Here is a 10423-nt window from a genome sequence, read left to right as displayed (position 1 = left end):
TGAATAAAATATAGACAATATATGTTCTTCGAGATTTCAGCTACCATAACTTCTATAATAGTTGAATCCCATTGGCTCGAACCCCATCGGTGCTTGAGAAAGTGTTCGACCCATCGGGTAGTTTGACCAAACCATTCGATCAACATCGGATATTTCCGAAACATCAGTTAGAAAGTTGAATTAGATACAACTTAAAAAACGTAGCGTAAACTCTATTAACCTGAACCTTAATTGGATAGAGGCACGTCTCTTCCACACCCAATCTCTGGCACGGCCAGTGGTCGAGTGTGGGGCAGAAAAATTACTTATTAATGGGTCAATTTTGAATTATTTATAAACGGGGTAGGGAGGAATTTTGATGTGTCGTTCAAATAACCTCTAGTATTTGTATAGAAACTAGTTTTAATTAATTTAAATTTTGATCACGGTTCATCGAACAGTTACAGTAGCACTAGCTGTACTTGAAAGATCATTACCGATAGCCGTCTAACAAGCAACATAAAAAATGACTTCATGGCTATTGTTGAAATTCCCCGATTCATAATTAGTTCGTTCCGCCTAAATAATTAATCCGAAGGTTGTAATAACGAACAGTGCAAGCGCGGCAATAGTTGGTCCTTTTCGGTGGTTTCCAATTTAATATTTGATGGATCACCAGTTCGAGGGACATATAGCTAATAACACAGACGAGATCGATAATTTAGTTCGAGCGAAGTCTTATAGTCGACCCTGGACGTGTTCGACCCGTCAGCATTTGATTTAAGGGTTTACCGAACAAAACACTCGAGACTTCGTTTTTGGTTCGAGCGTTGCCGTGTGTTCGAACCTTATGAAGGAGAACTTCCTCTCTCGCGACTAGCTTACAAAATCTAAACTTGCACAGGATACAGCTCAAACGAATTTAATTTCTATTCAGACAGCCCGACTTTGTTAATAGGAACGTGAGAGACAGGATCCGCATGACTGTTATCAGAGCCAGTTTACCCTTGTAGCACATGTGGCGACTGCGATGTTCAATACATCAATCAAGCAATCATGGCCCATTTTCGATATATCTGGATGTTTGTACAATACCCCTAGTTTGGAATACAATTTGAGTACCTGCTTTTACATTTTTCAAGCGCAAGGCTACTTGACACTTGGTACTAGATGAAATAATTAAAAATGTTTTGCCCTGATGGAACTAATTTTGTTTACAACACAGTCACATTTTTCACCAATGACAGGATTTGTTGTATCAACTGTTCCAGCAAAAGATGTTGGTTTCCTTCAGCAGCTGCAAACCACACTTTCTTGTATCATGCCCCATGGTTGAAATCATGTGCTGCAGTTGTCGTTTCCGGTATTTCAGCTCCATTGTGTGTATGATCCCTTGAGGATGCTGTTTGGACGTGGTATTCACTGGCAGGAATACTAATTTGGCTTTACTGGGTTCCGTCGCTGTGTGAGTGGGGAATTGTTGACAGATAACTACACTTGTCTTCCCTGTCGTTTCATCTCACGGTTAAATCTCTGAAGCCCCCATCGAACAATCCAATATCCATCCAAGTTGTCTTGTTGTTTGTGTACGTCACTGGCAGAGATTCTGGATTTACATTTTTAAAACAGCATGGCTTCTTGCATTTTCCAATAACCAAAGGTACACATTTTTCTCCTGTCATACTTGCACACAATCCCATTGTCAAACTTTCAGGTGAGCGTTTGCCACCAGCATATCAAAGAAACAGCCACAAAGGTAGCCAAAACAAGACTAACAATATTTAAAGAGTGTAAATGATGGCCAATATTTCTTTTGAGAACCTGCTTTAGACTCGAAAATGTCTCACGATAATTGTTGTGGTCATTTTCCCGATGCAGTATTATGGCCGCCAAAGGTAAAACATAACAAATTTGTATTTTAACAATTTTTTAGTTTAACAGGCGTGAAAGAGTTTTGACTTCCGCTGATATTAGAGTCCGAACCAAAATGTTAACAACTGATAAATTGTTCTCCTAACTTTATTTTTCGATATATTTTGCCCACATTTTGTCTACACACAAATCACGAAACAAACATTACAATGACACAGATTACACCTACGAGATGATAACTATGTTACCTATATCGACTTCGCTGAGATCGCATAGGGCAAAAGACATGTAATATTGTACCGGCTGCCATTTTGCATTTTTATGGAATAATCTCCAAGAGGGGTGAAAGGATATGACTTCATCTAACAACGTCATAACATTTTATGATATAAAAGCAAACGTGATGACGTCATATTTTTTTGTTTTGTTTTTGTTTAAAGATACCACTGGAAAATATTAATTTTATAGTAATTACACCACATACTGTGCAGGCGTTCACCCGTCCAGAAGAGTATTCCATAAAATTTTTAAAACAGCCAGAAATGCATGCATTTTGCCCTATGCGATCTCAACGAAGTTGATACTGGTGAAGTCGTTACAATCTCATGTGTGGAGTCTGTGTCACTGTAATGGTTTGTGCACAACTTGTGTCTGGACAAAACTTGGGGAAAATATAACAGAAATTATAGATAGGAGAGCAATTTATCGTAGTTGTTAACAATTTAGACCTTGACGCATATGTTAACATTGTCACCTATGGAATTCTATTTGGTGTTGTGCAACCATAATAATATTCCTTTCCTTTCAGAACTTTGAATCCAGGAATTGACGTTCTTCGTCAGCCAATCAAAGATCAGCGATAAGCACACGTGTTGCTGGACAAGTGGCATCCTCCTTTGATGTTAGTTTCGTCACACTGTTACCAAGTACAGACTTCAAACAGAAATGGACAGACTATAGAGGACACGCTACAGTAAAGAGAAACTATGGTGCATATAGAGGTCAAATAAAAATACAACATTGTATGCTATTTTTGACTGAAACGCAACGCTTCCTTATTTTGAAAAGTAATCGCCGCGCATTAGGTCGCGTGAAATCTGCTATTTCTTCTGACATTACACAACGGAAGGTTTTAAAGTCTCGTGTGCAGCTAAGAAAATGTTTTAATCCGTGATCAGCAGACGTTGTCTAATTTGCCACACACTTTGACGAATCAGTATAAAATGTTTCTATAAGATACTTAACAAGAGCTAGAATTATTACAATTCTGTAACACGCTAAGCGGCCATGTCAGGACAATACTGTGAACGTATGTGAAGATTAGAACATGCAATACAGGAAATACATAAATGAACAATCTATAGTCCATTTCATTAGCCTGCAAAAGTGTCGGGGTTTTGTTGTAAATAATTTCGATTTGGCTTGAAATAAGAAGAAAAATAAAAGTGTTTTGGAAATAACAAAAACGTACTATGTTTGTGTGAAATTTAGAAAACAATTGGCTCAGAGATAAATAACTTGTAATAAATTCCATAGTATGAGAAAAAAGCATTCCCTTTGGGAAGGACTATAAGCAATATATATCTTTATATTCATAGCTTTACGCTTGTCTTTTACAGTAGTTGGGTGTTACTGTTCGTTTATAATTTTATAAACGCTTTATGTCAATAAGTATTTATATAAAACAGACTAATGGAAATAGGTTGTCAAGGTTCTATAGCTGATATTGATCTATCTGGACCGTGAACTAACCCTGATTGGTTCTTTTAGCCACGAGGATTCTTCGTGGTATGATCCGCGAGAACAGACAATCATTTAATACGCTCTGGCCGTATTCTATGGCATATGAGGACATGTGTTCAATAGTAGAATATGATTTACAGAAGCTCGTTTCTTCCAAGTAGCTCCCAGGCTAGACAGGGTTAACCAACCCAGAGGTAGCAACGTTATTATACAGCGTAGATCTTTATCTTAGAGCTGGCAGCTTAGATTCACTGCATACTTAATAGTGAAAGGTGTTCAGAGAACAGACATCGTTCAACTGGCTTCAGTATATTCTTCCATTTAGGGTAATTTACTTCCTGTAATTATCGTGCTGTTGTTTATCAGCACGTCTGTAGACAGAACAATGACACAGGACACTAACAGAACATTGGATATCAGTAACATATTCAACGTTAACAACACATTATACATTAACAACTCATTGGATATGAACACCACATTAGACACCAATAACCTGTTGGACACCAACAACACATTGGACACCAACAACACATTAGACACCACAGACATATATCCTCGTTTTAGAAGCATCTCCGACATCTTGAACTGCGTGCACGTGGTCATTGCGTTACTTGCCGTCGCCGTCGGTTGTTTCGTCGCCAACGTCGTGCGGAAGCTGGACGAGGACCAGCTCAGGTCTCGGTTCTCGCTGATGGCCGTGCTCATCTTTGACATCATCCTTGCAGCCTCAAACCTCACCGAAATCGGTTCCGTCTTCTCCCTGATAGTGGGGAGACGAGTCGCCTCTTTGGTGTGTCCGCTCGTCTATGTTAACTTGACCCTCACGTTACTCCTATCCCTTTCGCTTGCTCTGTCGTTGCTCTGTCTGGCGGTTGACCAAATGATTGCAGTCTTCAGACCTCTGTATTTCCGGACAGCCTACGGGACGCGATGGAAAATCATTTACGGTGTAATTATCGTTAGCCCTGTGCCGGTAATCGCTGCCTGCTTGATTTACCGCACACTGTCGTTGAACGTAGATTCAAACGATAGACTGTACTGCAAGTATTTGGCATTTGAAGTGTTCGCAGTATCGCAGTATATGACTATTTTACTAATGTTAATCAATGTTGCCACTCCTGCTATATACGGCGTCGTCTTCTGTAAGATCGCTCGTCAGTCAGACTTCCAAGCAGAACACCACCTCGAGCACGTGACGAACCGGAAACTAATCACCACTTTTTTCATCTTAAGCGCAAGCTATTTTCTGCTATGGATGTCGGTTATTGTATATTACACACTGTGTTTCTTCACAGGAACCTGCTGGAATTCCGAAACCCTCAATATATCACTTGTAGTGCACATGATATTCACGTTTAACTACTTCGTCGATCCCATTATATGTGCAGTACGAATGGAGCCCGTAAATCAAAGGATTCGCCAGATGTTCTCTTCTCACTAGAGCGTCAGGGAAATATAGTATACATATAGATACGAAAAAACTATTACGTCATATACAAGTTACAATTTGACAAACGTGTAAAGTGTAATTAAAATATTGTATATAATATTATAAGTGTGATCTTTTTTTTTTTTTTCTTTTTTTTTACGTCATATTCAAGTTACAATTTGACAAACGTGTAAAGTGTAATTAAAATATTATATATGATATTATAAGTGTGATCTTAGTATTTACACAATAGCACACGTTTCAACTGGTATCGCAACCCGTTTTAAACAGAGTTCGTGGCGGTAATGCTTGTTTTCTTTAACGACACCACTAGAGCACATTGATTTATTAATCATCGGCTATTGGAAGTCAAACATTGGACATTGCTGACATATAGTCTGAGAGAGAAAACCTTTGATATGTCAGTCGTGGTGCACTGATTGAAACAATAAATAGCTCACTGGGCCCTCCGAAGGGGATCGATCCTAGATCTACCGCACATCAGGCGAGTGCTTCACCACCGGGCTACGCCCCTCCCCAATCACTACATATGTCATTAAAAGTATGTACTTAGTTTGTACTTAATTTGCTGCCATTGCTAGGATGTTACCAACACACAGAACCTGTATAACGAATAGCGTTACATTGTACATACTAAACACAGTTTCGTGTTTAGTACTCAAAGCACTTCACCACTGACATTATCCTGCCCCAATCGTTACGCAAGTCATTACAAACTGTACTTATTTTGTACTTAATGTGCTTCCATTGCTAGGATGTTACCAACACACAGAACCTGTATAACGAATAGCGTTACATTGTACAAATTAAACACAGTTCCGTGTTCAGTACTCAAAGCATTTCACCACTGACATTATCCTGCCCCAATCGTTACGCAAGTCATTAAAAACTGTACTTAGTTTGTACTTAATGTGCTTCCATTGCTAGGATGTTACCAACACTCAGAACCTGTGTAAACGAGTAGCATGACATTGCACATATTAAACACAGTTCCGTATTTGGTACCCAAAGCGCTTCTGGTCATTGAAATCATCGTAGTAGACACACTTGACACGCTCTAATAGCCTCTCAGTTACAATCCTACTAGTGCTGGAGTGTCCCGATATAGTGCTATGACGTAAGTTGAAATTTTAATGTTGTAGGCTTAGGGACCCATGTGTGTATACAACGTAGTGTTGAAGTGTTTGTTTGTTGCTATGATATAGATTCAAGGGTTTGACAATCACCGTGAGGACCAGAATGAAAAGTTAAAGTTTGTTTTGTTTAACGATACCAATTGATCACATTGATTTATTAATCATCGGCTATTGGATGTCAAACATTTGGTAATGTTTTTATTTTTTATTTGTTTATTTGTCACAGAAGAATACGTAGTGTTAGGGTTGGGGCCCTAAATCACTTGGTAATTTTGATAATTTTAACATATAGTCTTAGAGAGGAAACCCGCTAATTGTTTTACCATTAGTAGCAAGGGATCTTTTATATGCACCATCCCACAGAGAGGATAGCACATACCACGGCATTTGATAAATCAGTCGTGGTGCACTGTCTAGAATGACAAATAGCTCCGACAGTGATCGATCCTAAACCGACCGCGTATCAAACGAGCGCTTTACGACCGTGAGACCAAAATCAAAGGCTAGCACATGCATGTGCTGTTGGTTGAAATGGTTGTACATTGTCACGGTGTTGGTTGAAATGGTTGTACATTATCACGGTGTTGGTTGAAATGGTTGTACATTGTCACGGTTTTAGTTAGAATGGTTGTACATTATCACGGTGTTGGTTGAAATGGTTGTACATTGTCACGGTTTTAGTTAGAATGGTTGTACATTTTCACGGTGTTGGTTGAAATGGTTGTACATTGTCACGGTGTCGGTTGAAAGTGTTGTACATTGTCACGGCGTTGGTTGAAATGATTGTACATTGTCACGACATTGGTTGAAATGGTTGTACATTGTCACGGTATTGGTTGAAATGGCTCTACATTATCACAGCGTTGGTTGAAGTGGTTGTATATTGTCACGGCGTTGGTTGAAATGGTTGTACATTGTGACGGTGTTGGTTGAAATTGTTGTACTTTGTGACGGCGTTGGTTGAAATGCTTGTACATTGTCACGGCGTTTGTTGAAGTGGCTGTACATTGTCACGGTGTTGGTTGAAGTGGTTGTACATTGTCACGGCGTTTGTTGAAGTGGCTGTACATTTTCACGGCATTGGTTGAAATGGTTGTACATTGACACCGTGTTTGTTGAAGTGGCTGTACATTGTCACGGCATTGGTTGAAATGGTTGTACATTAACACGGCGTTTGTTGAAGTGTCTGTACATTGTCACGGTGTTGGTTGAAGTGGTTGTACATTGTCACGGCGTTTGTTGAAGTGGCTGTACATTGTCACGGTGTTGGTTGAAGTGGTTGTACATTGTCACGGCGTTTGTTGAAGTGGCTGTACATTGTCACGGCATTGGTTGAAATGTCACGGCGTTTGTTGAAGTGGCTGTACATTGTCACGGCATTGGTTGAAATGGTTGTACATTAACACGGCGTTTGTTGAATTTGTCACGGTGTTGGTTGAAGTGGTTGTACATTGTCACGGCGTTTGTTGAAATGGTGTGTTTGAAATGGTTGTACATTGACACGGCATTGGTTGAAATGGTTGTACATTATCACGGCGTTGGTTGAAGTGGTTGTACATTGTCACGGCGTTGGTTGAAATGGTTGTACATTGTCACGGTGTTGGTTGAAATGGTTGTGTACATTGTCACGGCGTTGAAATGGTTGTACATTGAAGGTGTCGGTTGGTGTGTACATTGTCACGGCGTTGGTTGAAATGATTGTACATTGTCACGACATTGGTTGAAATGGTTGTACATTGTCACGGTATTGGTTGAAATGGCTCTACATTGTCACAGCGTTGGTTGAAGTGGTTGTATATTGTCACGGCGTTGGTTGAAATGGTTGTACATTGTGACGGTGTTGGTTGAAATTGTTGTACTTTGTGACGGCGTTGGTTGAAATGCTGTACATTGTCACGGCGTTTGTAAGTGGCTGTACATTGTCACGGTGTTGTTTGAAGTGGTTGTACATTGTCACGGCGTTTGTTGAAGTGGCTGTACATTTTCACGGCATTGGTTGAAATGGTTGTACATTGACACCGTGTTTGTTGAAGTGGCTGTACATTGTCACGGCATTGGTTGAAATGGTTGTACATTAACACGGCGTTTGTTGAAGTGTCTGTACATTGTCACGGTGTTGGTTGAAGTGGTTGTACATTGTCACGGCGTTTGTTGAAGTGGCTGTACATTGTCACGGTGTTGGTTGAAGTGGTTGTACATTGTCACGGCGTTTGTTGAAGTGGCTGTACATTGTCACGGCATTGGTTGAAATGGTTGTACATTGACACGGCGTTTGTTGAAGTGGCTGTACATTGTCACGGCATTGGTTGAAATGGTTGTACATTAACACGGCGTTTGTTGAAGTGGCTGTACATTGTCACGGTGTTGGTTGAAGTGGTTGTACATTGTCACGGCGTTTGTTGAAGTGGCTGTACATTGTCACGGTGTTGTTTGAAATGGTTGTACATTGACACGGCATTGGTTGAAATGGTTGTACATTGACACGGCGTTTGTTGAAGTGGCTGTACCTTGTCACGGTGTTGTTTGAAGTGGCTGTACATTGACACGGCATTGGTTGAAATGGTTGTACATTGACACGGCGTTTGTTGAAATGGTTGTACATTGTCACGGTGTTGGTTGAAATTGTTGTACATTGTGACGGCGTTGGTTGAAATGGTTGTACATTGTCACGGTGTTGGTTTAAGTGGTTGTACATTGTCACGGCATTGGTTGAAATAGTTGTACATTGACACGGCGTTTGTTTAAGTGGCTGTACATTGTCACGGCATTGGTTGAAGTGGTTGTACATTGTCACGGCGTTTGTTGAAGTGGCTGTACATTGTCACGGCATTGGTTGAAGTGGTTGTACATTGACACGGCGTTTGTTGAAGGGGCTGTACACTGTCACGGCATTGGTTGAAGTGGTTGTACATTGACACGACGTTTGTTGAAGTGGTTGTACATTGTCACGGCATTGGTTGAAATGGTTGTACATTGTCACGGCATTGGTTGAAATGGTTGTACATTGTCACGGCATTAGTTGAAATGCTTGTACATTGTCACGGCATTGGTTGAAATGCTTGTACATTGTCACGGCATTGGTTGAAATGCTTGTACATTGACACGGCATTAGTTGAAATGCTTGTACATTGTCACGGCATTGGTTGAAATGGTTGTACATTGACACGGCGTTTGTTGAAGTGGCTGTACATTATCACTTTATTGGTTGAAATGGTTGTACATTATCACAGCGTTGGTTGAAGTGGTTGTATATTGTCACGGCGTTGGTTGAAATGGTTGTACATTGTCACGGTGTTGTTTGAAATGGTTGTACATTGTCACGGCATTAGTTGAAATGCTTGTACATTGTCACGGCATTGGTTGAAATGGTTGTACATTGACACGGCGTTTGTTGAAGTGGCTGTACATTGTCACGGTATTGGTTGAAATGGTTGTACATTATCACAGCGTTGGTTGAAGTGGTTGTATATTGTCACGGCGTTGGTTGAAATGGTTGTACATTGTCACGGTGTTGTTTGAAATGGTTGTACATTGTCACGGTGGTGTTTGAAATGGTTGTACATTGTCACGGCGTTGGTTGAAATGGTTGTACATTGTCACGGTGTTGTTTGAAATGGTTGTACATTGTCACGGTGTTGTTTGAAATGGTTGTACATTGTCACGGTGTTGGCTGGAGTGCTTGTACATGTTTATGATATTGGTTGAAATGCTTGCACATTGCTATGATGCTGACTGAACGGATAGTAAATTGATATAATGATGATCAAAAATAATTAAATAATTTAAGAAAACCCTGTCTATTCATTTCGCGATGGTTGAGAGGTATTTACATTGTTATAGTAATTGTTATAGTTGGTTGAAAGCTTTGTATATTACTACAGTGTTTCTTGAAATGCTAGTATATTGCTATAGTGTTTATTGAAATACTAGCACATTGTCATAGTGTTGATTGAAATGCTAGTACATTGTTATATTGTGGATTGAACTACTAGCACATTACTATAGTGTCGATTGAAATGCTAGCATTTCAATCAACGCTATAGTAATATGCTAGCATTTCAATCGATATTACTATAGCGTTGATTGAAATGCTAGCATATTACTATAGCGTCGATTGAAATGCTACATATTACTATAGTGTCGACTGAAATACTAGCACATTACTATAGTGTTGATTGAAATGTTAGCACATTACTATAGTGTTGATTGAAATGCTAGCACATTACTATAGCGTTGACTG

Source organism: Gigantopelta aegis, chromosome 1, assembly GCF_016097555.1.
Source record: "Gigantopelta aegis isolate Gae_Host chromosome 1, Gae_host_genome, whole genome shotgun sequence".
Lineage (NCBI taxonomy): Eukaryota > Metazoa > Mollusca > Gastropoda > Neomphalida > Peltospiridae > Gigantopelta > Gigantopelta aegis.
Note: the sequence above shows the minus strand (reverse complement) of the source record.